Consider the following 14114-nt stretch of genomic DNA (forward strand, 5'->3'; position numbering starts at 1 on the left):
CACCAACTCCTGGTGAATACAGATCCAAACCCCCTTGGATCTTAAAACAAGGAGAAATCAATCTGGTTCTTAAAAAGAAGGCTTTTAATTAAAGAAAAAGGTAAAAATCATCTCTGTAAAATCAGTATGGAAAATAACTTTACAGGGTAATCAAACTTAAAGAGCTCAGAGGACCCCCCTCTGTCTTAGGTTCAAAGTACAGCAAACAAAGATAAACACTCTGGTAAAAGGTACATTTACAAGTTGAGAAAACAAAGTAAAACTAAGACGCCTTGCCTGGCTTTTTTACTTACAAGTTTGAAATAAGAGAGACTTGTTTAGAAAGATGGGGAGAACCTGGATTGATGTCTGGTCCCTCTCAGTCCCAAGAGCGAACCACCCGTTAAAACAAAGAGCACACACAAAAGCCTTTTCCCCCCCCAAGATTTGAAAGTATCTTGTCCCCTTATTGGTCCTTGGGGTCAGGTGTCAGCAAGGTTACCCGAGCTTCTTAACCCTTTACAGGTAAAAGGATTTTGGAGTCTCTGGCCAGGAGGGATTTTAGTACTGTACACAGGAGAGCTGTTACCCTTCCCTTTATAGTTATGACAACATCCCTATCCCCACTTTCACATTACAATTGTTCTGGTAGTAACCCACTTGATGAGAAAACCCCACAGGATTTTTGGGCGCTGCAGGGATCTTTAGCTTAGGTACAAGGAGTATTGCTGCAGAGTGAATGGGGAAGCCAAAAAACACTCACGAGGGTGGGTGGGGGAGAGAGAGAGAGGCAACCAGGTTAACCATGAATGTTATTTTTTGCCAGGTAATAACCATACAAGGGGAGCCAAACAAACAAAACAGTTACAATATTAAATCTAACTTAAATTTGATTATAAAAGTCAGGTTTAGAAAATTATAACTGATCATACAAGTCAGGGTCAAAAGGCAATACCGAGAGAGAGAGAGAGAGAGAGAGAGAGAGATGGGTTGTCACCACTCCATGGAGCTTGAACTGATCGGGGGTCCCAAGTGGTGGTGGTAGCTGAGGGTCTGGAGTGCTGGAGACAGGCAAAGCCCCAAGCATGATCAGTCAGGAGAAGATGAAGTCCCAATGCAACTGATGCAGATTTGGATCCAGGCACCAGAACACTTACTTGAGCATGGGTAGGGTTTTTTGTAGGGAAAGAACAATGGTTCAAGAGAGAACTCTAGATTTGTTTGTGGGTAAACTGATGGCTCAAGGGAGTATACCAAAGTTGTTTTGTTCAGGCTAGACAATAGGAACTGATTATTCCTGGCTATGGGCTTTGAGGGAGCTCACAATACAATTAGGCAGCTTCAGTATTTTGGGTACCAATAAAGGATTTATTACTAAAATTGGTCCTATAACTACTGAGCTGGGTGTGTGCAGGCATGGGTTCATTAACATCTGGAGCAGAGATCTCCCATCATGCAGTGCTTCCCTGCTTTTCTGGTCCCAGAGTTCAGTGCAGTTCTTGCCTTGGAAGCTTTGTTCTCCATTCTGTATGCTAATGGAGATGCCTCCCTGTCCCATCTTTGATGCAAACGGGGCTAGGGGAGTTTCCTTAATCCTGTCACCCTTTTCTGGAGGGGTTTAGGTGTGTCTCCCACTGCTTTTTCATTGCTTTTTGTAAGTGTTTCTTCTGATCGGCTTTGGTTCAATCAGAGGCCGGGGGCGTGGAAGGTCTTTTGTGAGTCAGACAGGCTGGGTATTGCACCTTGGTCCCCAAGAACACAGAGCTCATAGGTAACAGCAGTTCCAAAAACAGCTAATATAATTCTGGGCTGTATTAACAGGAGTATCATATGTAAGAGACAGGAGGCAGTTGTTCCACTCTGCTTAGCACTGGTGAGGCTTCAGCTAGAATGCTCTGTCCAATTCTGGGCTCTACACTTTGGGGAAGACATAGATAAATTGAAGAGAGTCCAGAGGAGAGGAACAAAATAGATATAAGGTTTATAGAACCTGACCTATGAGGAAAGGTTAAAAAAAACTGGGCATGTTTAGCCTTATGAAAAGAAGCCTGAGGGGCAACCTGATAACAGTCCTCAAATATGTGGAGGTCAGCTGTAATGAGGATTGATCAATTGTTCTATATGTCCATTTGGTCCTGCCTCAGTGGAAGGAATAGGAATTGATAAATTCTCAAGTCTCTTCCAGCCCTACATTTCTATGATTATAAATTCAAGCTGGTTTAATTAGACGTATACCAGCATGGTATTCTTCTGTCACACAATATGTTTCCGTTGCTTGGTTAGACAAGATTTGCTCTCCAAAACAGTTTTCTGGTGCCATTATTTACATTTATTAATTCAAAATTTGCTTTTTATTAATTTCTGCCATCTTAACATAAATTCACTGTGTTCATGAACATTTCTGTGGCTAAACACCTTGAATACTGCATGCAGTTCTTGTTGCCCCATCTCAAAATATTATATTAGAATTGGAAAAGGTGACGAGAAGGGCAATAAAATGATTACACATATGTAACAGCTTTCACATGAATAGAGATTAAAAAGACTGGGACTGTTAGCTTAGAAAAGAAATAACTAAGAGGGGGATATGACAGAAGCCTATGAAGTCATGAATGATATGGAGAAAGTGAGTAAGGAAGTGTTATTTACCCCTTCACTTAAATAGTGGCCACCCAATGAAATTAATAGGTAGCAGGTTTAAAACAAACAAAAGGAAGCACTCCACACAATGCATAGTCAACCTGTGGAACTCATTGCCGGGGGATGTTGTGAAGGTCAAAAGTATAATTCAGTTAAAAAAAGAATTAGATAAGTTCATGGAGGATAGGTCCGTCAATGGCTATTAGCTAAAATGGTCAGGAATACAACCTTAGGCTCTGGATGTCCCTAAACCTCCAACTGCAGAAGCTGGGACTGGATAACAGGGGATGGATCACGCAAAATTGTTCTGCTCTATTTATTCTCTCTGGTACTGTCCACTATCAGAAGACAGGATACTGACCTAGATGGACCATTGGTCTGACTCAGTAAGGATGTTCTTATATTCTTATGTGATAAGAACTGGACCGTAGGCAGTCTTGCCCATTACGAGGGACAGGAGTCTGGTCTACTGGTTGGAGCAGAAGTGACAAGGCCTAGTGGCCAGAGCCCAGATCAGGAGCTGAATTACCAAGAGTGAGCCTGAGCCAAGAGCCAGGAATCAGGAACAGAGAATTGGACATTTGGTAAGAAGCAGAGCACCAAGTCCGGGGAGAGAGCTGGAGCCAAGAATCAGGACCTGAGTTTCAAAGGCAGAGTATCAGCCGGAGCAGGGGCAGGAGCAGGAACCACAATGGGGAAACCAGGCGAGGGAGCCAGGAGCAGAAACGGGCCAGGAGCCCAGAGCAGGAAACAGGACCAGAAACACAGCTATAGTCAAGGAATGCTATTGAGCAGCCAGAGGTGTAGTCCTGTTGCAGAGTTTAAAAATGTGTCTGCTGGAGTCTTCAACCAGTCAGAAGGCCAAGTTCATTAGCTGCAGCAGCTGTGGTTCAATGAGCTGGATCCAGGTTCATTTCTAGGTCCCTAATATTATGTTCTTATTTGGTAGAATATTTCTGGAGAATGAACACAAAGCGGATGCAAACACAGACAAAGTGAATGTCTTAAAAATTCTAAAGAATATTCACAGTATTTTTATTTTTGTATTTTTCCCCAGCTGTATTCCAGTGGTAAACCACAGCCCTTGGAAGGGTCTGACCTTCTTCTGACAGGGAACAGAAGTGAAGCCTGACATCTCACAGTTCTGTGCTGTTGTTAAAAAGGTACAGGGTTTTCCTCACAAATTCACTGCACAGTACTTTTTCCAATAACCTATCACGCTCTTGACCTTAACGATCATATTGCATTGTCCATACCTACCTATCTCACAGACTAAATTCATTAAGAAGGCCTAATTACTGCCTTTCATCCAACTCGCTCAAAGTGAATAGAAACGTTAATTGCAATGTGTTAGTAATAATTGGTATGATACTTGTATTATGCATGTAGGAGAAGTAAATCTAGGTTTTATCCCCATCCCCTCACTTTTCGACCAGTAGCTATGACTCTTTTAAGAATGGACCATGTAGTCATCCTAAATATGCAGCGGGTAAGGAAAGGGGGTAGCTCCATGGAAAAATTAGGAAGAAAATTAAAACCCTGAAGCCCCAAGACCACTGTATCTTTCTTTTTGGATACACTATTGTTGTTATTTTCTAAACGGTTGCTTTTCATTTTGCAGAAGAAGCCATTTTCTGTGTTGCCTCTGTGGTCTCTGCCTTGATCTCCCAAGCTGTGTCAGAATTGGACTAGTGGTTTTCCTATCATATTGGCTCAGTAGTTTGATTTCAGACCACTTGCTTTGGGGATCTTCTACCATCTCACTCTAATTTGAGACCTGAAATTTAGATCCCATCTGAAGGACTGGAAATCCTCTAGTTTTTCTTAAAATGGACCAAGAATCCCATGGCAAGCGTAGCATGTTTCATGCAAGGCTGTAGAGGCTGTGGTCCCATGCTGGGAAAATTGGGCCTAGCAGGAGCAAAAGGCAGCATGGCAGACTTGCCCTGGGATGACTAAGCAATGGCCCATGTACCTTGCCTTTGTTTAAAGTTGGTTACGTAGCATTGTAAAGGCTTTCCTCAGCATGACCCATGAAGTTCCTTCTCTACAGGTGGACAGAATTCCTTTTATTTCCAAGGGTAGGAGTACAACCCAGCAATTCTGGTAGAGGAGAGAAAAGGTCATAGCCCATACACTACAAGTCCTATTCAGAAACACAGCAACACACGGGAAGGGAAGTGGATCCATGGATTTCAGAGGAGGGAAGAGTATTATAGCAAGAAGGAGGTGCTAGGAAAAAGAAAAGGGAGCTCCAGTCTTAGGGAGACAACAGCAAAAAAAAAAAAAATCTAACAAATGTAAGAGACCTCAGCTTCTGTCATCCTCCAACATACCCAAAGAGCTTGTCCTTAAAAGAATCCCTAGCTGAAAGAAAAAAAAGCAACCTGATGTTTAATTTTAATTAACCTTAAATACCCCACTCCAGGTACCATTGGGTTACACATCAATTACAAACCCTTTTAATTTGCATCTTCATTTTCCCCCCAGAGAATGGGGCATAAAAATGTGTGCTTCTACTTTCTTTCAGCATCCTAAGTGACCTTGTTTTGTAATTAAATAAAATATCTGCATTCTTCCTACCTGGGCAGAAAAACTCTAAGCAGTTCCCCCCCTAAGTATGCTGAACACCTTCCCTTGTGTCCCTGTTTATCTGTCCTCTTTGTCTTTTATTGTTTTTCAAAGAGAATGTGTTTTGTCACTTTCATGAATTGCAGTTCAGTTTCTCGTGCAGTGGCAGGACTGATAGCAGCCGTTTTTCTTTTCACTAGTCTATAATTCCCTTTCTTCTTCTTCATCCTCTGACTTATTTCTTTCCTTTATCTATTTCATTCTCTCTGTAGATGGGGAGAGCTAGTTTGAATACTGGTTGTCAATTACTCTCCACAGATGAATTTTGTAATTTGGTCCACTTTCTTTACTTTATCAGTGAAATTCTTTGGGATGGGGATTGAGGTAGGAAGACAGAGAATATAGGGAATGAATACTTTGCTAAGGGTTGACAAGGTTTCAATGCCATTTATATATTCCAGAAATGGTCACCAGTTTTACTCCTTGTAAGCAAGTCTTAACACCATTATTAAGCTATAGCATGTCTCCTTACTGATTGATCTCAGGTTTTCTTTCCTTTTTTTCCCTTTTGAAATGTGGGAATCCTTTGCATACTTCATGGAACTCTAGAGGGTCTCATGTTTTCACACATTTTTACTCTACTATGATAATGATTGTGAGGGGGATTTTCCAAAGTGATCATTTTGAATAGAAATCAATAGTAAAACACCCTCTCATTTACTTCAATGTGGGAAGAGTTAGACCAGTACTGAGCACTGTTAAAAATACCACTCTCTATACATTTATGTAGCACCTTTCCTCTCAAAGGATCACAAATTGGTGCATTACAAACTGATACAGGAACCAGTGGAATCACTGAAATGCAGCCACCGATGGGGTACAATATGACATCTGTTTAACACTACCCAACAATGTAGGGCAGAAAGTGAGAAGTACCACAGTAACACATTTCAAACTCATATTCTGTTCTTTGAAGGCAAGGATACTTTATTACTTCAGATAGCATAAATATTTGTAATACTGACACTGCAGAGCCTTGCCTGTGTCCCTGTTCCCATTTCCCCCCCCCCATTAGCAAAACATGATTCCAATTCCACCACCTCCATTCCCTGTTCCCATTCCGCCCCCCTTACTTCCTGATTGACTGCAGACTATATAGTAAAACTTGAGTTCTGCTTAGCTATACCTTAACCAATCATTTTACTGAAATTTAACTAACCAATCCTAACATATTGTAACATGATTATTTAACCAATTATATCCCACCACCTTAATTGGTTTATACCCAACAAAATTAATTATACAGCAGACAGAAACAATCACAGAACCAGACAGAGATTATACAGACAAACAATAGGGAAGTGGAGACTACAGTGATAGAACAATACAGAAATGAGGATTTCACATCCCAGCTATTGATAAGTGAGTTCTTGGCAGACAGGATACTATCAAACTAAGTTTCCTTTTACATCTTCTAGGCTCTTCCCTTTCTCTGGAGGTGATAGGAATATCAGGACAGGATTGTATTCCTAACAGCCCAATAGCACCTTATTTCAATGTGACTAGTTTGGAATGTAAGGATGTGACCATATGCCCACCTGCTGTGATGGAATACACCCCTATATTCACACCCTACACACTATTGTAATATTCTTTGTACAAGGTATGCCTTTTAAGGTATCATTTGAAAACTCATAATTTGCTGGTCAGTATTGTCCTGGTAAAATATGCATGGCAACATTGTATATGAAGTTTTAAGATTCCTCTGTATGATGTTATTCACACATGTTCCATACCCCACAGCCCTGCCCATGCAGAAGTCAGGCCTGTCCTAAACAAAGGAAAGAATGTGTGCTTACCTTAAATTGCATGTAAGCAGTAAAGAGAGTCATCAAGCAGGAAGGGAAAACAAAGGAAATCCAAACAGTTGGAAAAAATGAGCAGAAAATATCCTTCCACATACACTCTTTGGCTCCTTGTTCTCAGCTGGAAATGTTTTTCAAGAGGGGGACTGAAACCAAAAAGAGGAGGGACTAACACCAAAGGCACCCCCACCCCTCTCTCTGCCTATCACATTTTCTGCACTTTAAAAAGACAAAAGAAACAGCCACTGGACTTTGTGGAGGGGTTTAGTCAATAACCTTTCTGGAAACTTGTGGTTAGAAATTTTGCATAAATCTAATATAGTTTGTTAAGTTAGGCACTAATACACATTTTATCTTTATTTTTCTTGTAACCATTTCTGAATTTTATACCTTTGTTACTTGTCCTCACTTAAAATCTATCTCCTGGTAGTTAATAAACTTGTTTTACTGTTTTATTTAATTCAGCGTGTTTAAGTTGAAGTGTCTGGGTAATCATTTCAGGTAATGAACCGGCATATTATTCCCTTAAAGGAATAATGGACTTAATATATTTGTACTGTCCAGGAGAGGGCTGGGCAGTAAAAGTCATACATTGCAGAGGAAAGATCTGGGACTGAGGGTGTGTTGGGGTTACCCTGCGGTATAATCACGGGTGGTGAGACCCAGGGTGTAGCTGGCAGGGAGCAGTTACACATAGACACTCAGGGTGTGGCTTGCATGCTGGAAAGCTGTTTGTAAGTGGCCCATGTGGGAACTAATATAGCAGGGCATTGAAAGGCACCCAAGGTTGCAGGGCAGGGGTGACACAGCCACTAACTAGTCGGGATTGTGCTTCAGTATGACACTGGTGCCTATCTCCTACCTAATCCCCAGAGTGATTCACAAACTAGGGGAAGATCAGCATCTTCTGTCTAAGTCATGTGTGGGGCCTGATCCAGTCGGTGTGCTTAGATGGTGCCTACCAGGCTGGTCCTCACACAGAACAGCTGGGACAGGGGAGAGGATGAGCAGTCCCTTCTTAATACCTAACCGAGTGATTAGTGTACTCACATGGGATAGAGGAGACTCCCAGTTCAAGTCCACCCTACAAGGGGAATGGATTTGAACAGTGATCTGCCACCTCCCAGGTGGGTGCTCTAACCACTGGGCTGCGGGATATTCTGATGCACAGCTCCCTCAGTCTTTCCTGTTTAACTGTTCAGTCATGGATAAATAATGACAGATTAAATGGTGCACAGTCAGGAACTGGATCCTGGGTCTCCCACCCGAGTGCTCTAACCACCAGGCTCTAGAGTCATTTGAGACCTCTGAGCAGTTAGTTGCTCCCTGCTGATGAGGGGCTGAGCTAAGCAGGGAAGACTTGGTATAAAAAGTCACTTGCTAGGTGAACCCGAGAGCTGTGAAGAGAGGTAGCTAACAAAAGAGTTCTGGAGGGAGTACCTACAGTTACAGATTCTGAGCTTGGAGGTAGCAGGACTTGGTGAGTGGTGCATTTGGTCTGTCTGTAGGTTGTTATTTTGACTGTTTGTTCGTTTGTTCTCTGTGTACAGGCTGGGTAGCTGGGCCGTGGGCCCCTGAGCAAGCTCTTTGAGCTATGATCAGTGTCTTGCTAAAAGTCATGAGGCTCTAGCCCTTGAAGTTTTGATCACCCAACTATTTGAAGTTCCTGGGTAGTTAATCGCTCCCTGGTGGTGAGGGGTGGAGCTGAGCTGAGCTAAGCAAGGAAGATTTAATATAAAAAAGTAACATGCTAGACATATGCGAGAGCTGTGAACAGAGGCATCTAATAGGGGAGTTTCGGCGGGAGTTGAGAGAGGGTGGGAAGCTTTCCTTCCAGGTTCAGAGCTATGTGCAATATCAAGATGGCCAGTGATGGAACCATGGTAGTGATCTGCAATAGATGTGCCATGTTCTCTTTGCTGCCTGCACATTGAAGAGATTTCTGTGCATGAAGTGCAACTTGGTAGTTTTAATGAAGAAGAAGATTCTTGGATTGGAAGAGCTGTTTCCAGTGGGTCCCTCCAGGATTGGTTCTTGACCGTATTACTATTAAACATTTTTATCAATGACTTGGAATTAAACATAAAATCATCACTGATGAAGTCTGCAGATGACACAAAAATGGGATAGTGGTAAATTATGAAGAGGACAGGCCACTGATATGGAGCGATCTAGATTGCTTGGTAAACTGGGCGTAAGCAGACAATATGCATTTTAATATGGCCAAATATAAATGTATGCATCTAGGAATAATGAATGTAGGCATAATTACAGAATGGTGGACTCTACCCTGGGAAGCAGTGACTCTGAAAAAGATTTGAGGTTTGTGGTGGATAAGCAGCTGAACATGAGCTCCCAGTGTGATGCTGTGATCAAATGGACTAATGTGTTCCTTGGATGCATAAAAAGAGGAATCTTGAGTAGGAGTAGAGAAATTGTTTTATCTCTGTATCTGGCACTGATGGATTGAATACTGTGGCCAGTTCTGGTATCCACAATAAAAAAAGATGTGATGAATTGGAGAGGGTTCAGAGAAGAGTCACAAGAATGAATACACGGTTAGAAAAGATGCCTTATAGTGATAAATATCAGGGGGTAGCCGTGTTAGTCTGTATCCACAAAAACAACAAGGAGTCTGGTGGCACCTTAAAGACTAAGAGATGTATTTGGGCATAAGCTTTCATGGGTAAAAAACCCACTTCTTCAGATGGGTTTTTTACCCACAAAAGCTTATGCCCAAGTAAATCTGTTAGGCCTGGTCTACACTAACACCCCAATTCGATCTAAGGTACGCAACTTCAGCTACGTGAATAACGTAGCTGAAGTCGACATACCTTAGTTCGAATTTACCGCGGTTCAGACGCGGTCCACACACGGCAGGCAGGCTCCCCCGTCGACTCCGCGGTACTCCTCTCGCTGACGTGGAGTACCGCAGTCGACGGCGAGCACTTCCTGGTTCGAATTATCGCGTCCACACCAGACGCGATAAATCGAACCCGGAAGTTCGATTGCCAGCCGTCGAACTACCGCGGTAGTGTAGACAAGCCCTTAGTCTTTAAGGTGCCACCGGACTCCTTGTTGTTCTTATAGTGATAGACTCAAGGAGCTCAATCTATTTAGCTTAATAAGGAGAAGATTACGGGTAACTTGATTACAGCCTATAATGGGGAACCCTACATGTGGAACAAATATTTAATAATGGGCTCTTCAGTCTAGCAGAGAAAGGTTTAATATGATCCAACTGCTTGAATTTGAATTTAGACAAATTCAGACTGGAAATAAAGTGTAAATTTTTAGCAGTAAAGATAATTAACCCTTGGAACAAGTTACCAAAGGTTGTGGTCGATTCTCCATCACTGACAATTTTTCTGTTAAGATTTGTTGTTTTTCTAAAAGATATGCTCTAGGAACTATTTTGGGGAATTTCCGTGCCCTCTGCTGATATGATACAGGATATCAGACTAGATGATCACAGTGGTCTCTTCTGGCCTTAGAAACTATGAAGCTATGAATCATGCCATAGTGCTAGGCATTCTACAAACACATAGTGAGATGGTCCTTGCCCCAAAAAGATTATAATCTAAATAGACAAGACAGACAATGGTTTGGAGGGGAAACAGAGGCACAAAGAGGTTAAGTGACTTGCATAAGGTCACAGAGCACATCAGTGGCAGAGGTGGGAATAGAATGTATGTCTTCTTGAATTTCAGCCCAGCACTCTAGCACTGGACTATACCATATCTCCTTAAAAATCTCTTCTCACCATATTTAGTACATTATGATGCCAGGTACAGCTATTCCATATATTGCAATTGTTGTACATGTTGTAATGTCTACATCAGCGGTAGGCAACCCGTGGCATAGGTGCCGAAGGTGGCACGAGAGCTGATTTTCAGTGGCACTCACACTGCCTGGGTCCTGGCCACCAGTCCGGGGGGCTCTGCATTTTAATTTAATTTTAAATTAAGCTTCTTAAACATTTTGAAACCTTATTAACTTTACATACAACAATAGTTTAGTTATATATTATAGACTTCTAGAAAGAGACCTTCTAAAAACGTTAAAATGTATTACTGGCACGCAAAACCTTAAATTAGAGTGAATAAATGAAGACTCGGCACACCACTTCTGAAAGGTTGCCGACCCCTGGTCTACATTGTAATTTCTTCCATTTACAAAAAGAAGAAAAAATTAGGACTGTCAAGAAATATTTATTTTAACTTATTGCCTATAATGCCTAAGGAAACAAAGTAATTATGGAATTGCAGTGGGAAGATACACCTCTGCAAACAGTGTAAAAAGTAAATAAAAAAACAAAATGTCAAAAAAAAAAACAAAAAAAATCAGCAGTTGACACAAATATTAGGAATGAATTAATTTTGATATTAGGGTTTAAATTTAGTAAAGAAGAAGGGGCCATTTTTATTTCTAATCAACATATAGTGTCACCATTTTCATTTGATTTCTGAGAATTGTCAAAAGGCACTAAAAATATACCGTAACTAAGGAAAAATGAAAAGAAATTATTTAAAATGACTAATATCATAGACCCATAATTTAAAGTTTGTGCTTCATAATTTAACAGTTTCCTTCATATAGGCTTAGCTTCATGGTATCTTTTGAAATTGACAAATTGTCTCAGTTCAGTAATTGATAATACTGAAATTGACAAATTCAGTGAACTGAAAGATAAAAAAGAAAAGAAACCTGATTACACTGGGAGTAAAAAGCATCCACTGATAGTAACATAATTTTATGCTGGCTTCCAAGAAATGTGTATCCCAGTAAACTGGATGTTGGTTGATAGTCTAATTTCACTGTTGCAAGAGAATGATTGATCTATTATTATAAAAAAAAGAGATACAAATTGAAAATGACTATAATATGAGATATATTTAGCTATTCAGTTTAACAAGGTATAATATTTATTTGCTATCTTAGTCTAAGTAATCTTCTGATGTAACACCTTTCATATGCAGACGCTTCCTATAAGCTATTGTCAAATGGTGCACTACTGTTAGAAATCATCATTTCATGCATTTCTTTTGTTATTTGCTGATCAATACAATTAAAATTAAGTAGAAAATTAATTTGATTTCAGCTTTCTCATATTAAAAGTCAAAGTAGTGACTTATTTTTTTTTAAAAAGAGCACTATTGTCACTAAGTCTATTATGTAGACCACAGCGTGGAACCCGGAGTATTGGCCTGACAGTGCCAGACGTTGGACATTTATTCTTTTGTTTGTACACACATCTAATTTCTATGGCCCCAATACACTTTCAGCAAATGTGTACATCCGATTGACTTTAAGAAGACGTAAAGGTGCTCATCACCTTACAGGAGAGTTCAGTGCTTTGTGCCATATGCAAGTCCCCTATGCTCCTCTCTCTTCTGCAGTACTGAGGAGAACAAAAAAATGCATTGATTAAATGGCAAGTATAATAAGGGGGATAGTATGGAGGGGAAAGTCACCACCAGCTCCTTGAGCTAATTCTGCATCAGTGAGGAAACATATGGTTATTGACAGGATGTTTTGAAGGGAGGAACTGGTGAGCTGTTATTCTACTCTTACAACGTAACTTACATAGCCAAATGTGCCTAGGTAAATCATCTAACAATATTTGTGTCTTGTTAGAGTACATGAAGCATTATGGGACTGATCCAAAGCCCACTGAGGTCAATGAAAAGACTGCCATTGAATTAAAAGGGCTTGAATTAAAATTTGGCCCTAAATTTGAGTTACTTGGTACATGCCACATCATGTATACAAGTGGATTATAGTACAAAATATAATTTAATACATTATATTAACTCATAAATGTGATAACATTTTAATTATAACTTATTTCCAAGACCTTTATTGGGTCAGAACTGAGTAGCATTATGCACCCCAGGATGGCAAATGAGCTGTATTTAGTTGTAGAAAGACTATATTTAATTTATGTACAAATAAAACAATTAAAATATCTTTATGTAATAAAACAGTAAGGCATATATCTATGCCATGCCAAGAATCTTCAATTATTTTGATAGAGGTAACACAACCGATCACCACCTTTACTCTAAAGATAATTTTCTTGCAACAATTTCATTGGTTGTAATGAGTCAGTGATATGAGGGAGACTTCACAAATGGTGGATTACTTGGTCCAAATTCCACAGTTCTCCAAATGTTGATTCACTACCTGCAAAACTAAACACAAACTCCCCAACACAATCCATATACCCAAACACATAAACACAGAGTTCCCAAGCACAGCCCATGCACAACTCACCACAAATCTCCCCGCACAACACAACCCACACACAAATCAACACAGTCATCCACACAACAACAACTGGCATGCACATAATAACCACAAATACATATAGCTCCTCACCGCAGCACAGGCCTGTCAGTCACCACCTGCTGAAATCAATACCGGTCTTCCAGCACAACACACCTACTTGCCTAAATCATCTGTTTGCAGTGTCTTAGGCCTGGTCTACACTATGAGTTTAGGTCGACTTTAGCCACGTTAAATCGAATTAAGCCTGGACACGTTCACACGACGAAGCCCTTTCTTTCGACTTAAAGGGCCCTTTAAACCGGTTTCTTAACACCACCTCCGACGAGGGGATTAGCGATAAAATCGGCCTTAGGGGGTCGGAATTGGGTGTGTGTGGACGGAATTCGACGTTATTGGCCTCCGGGAGCTATCCCACAGTGCTTCATTGTGACCACTCTGGACAGCACTCTCAACTCAGATGCACTGGCCAGGTAGACAGGAAAAGCCCCGCAAACGTTTGAATTTCATTTCCTGTTTGCTCAGCGTGGAGAGCACAGGTCGCTCATCAGCACAGGTAGCCGTGATGGAGTCCCAGGATCGCAAAAGAGCTCCAGCATGGACAGAACGGGAGGTTCGGGATCTGTTCGCCACATGGGGAGATGAATCAGTGCTGGCCGAACTCCGAAGCAGTAAACGAAATGGCAAAATATTAGAAAAGGTCTCCAGGGCCATGAAGGACAGAGGCCATAACAGGGACACACAGCAGTGCCGCGTGAAAATTAAGGAGCT

Source organism: Terrapene carolina, unplaced genomic scaffold (genome assembly GCF_002925995.2).
Source record: "Terrapene carolina triunguis isolate 2854851 unplaced genomic scaffold, T_m_triunguis-2.0 Scaffold580, whole genome shotgun sequence".
NCBI classification, from domain to species: Eukaryota; Metazoa; Chordata; order Testudines; family Emydidae; genus Terrapene; species Terrapene triunguis.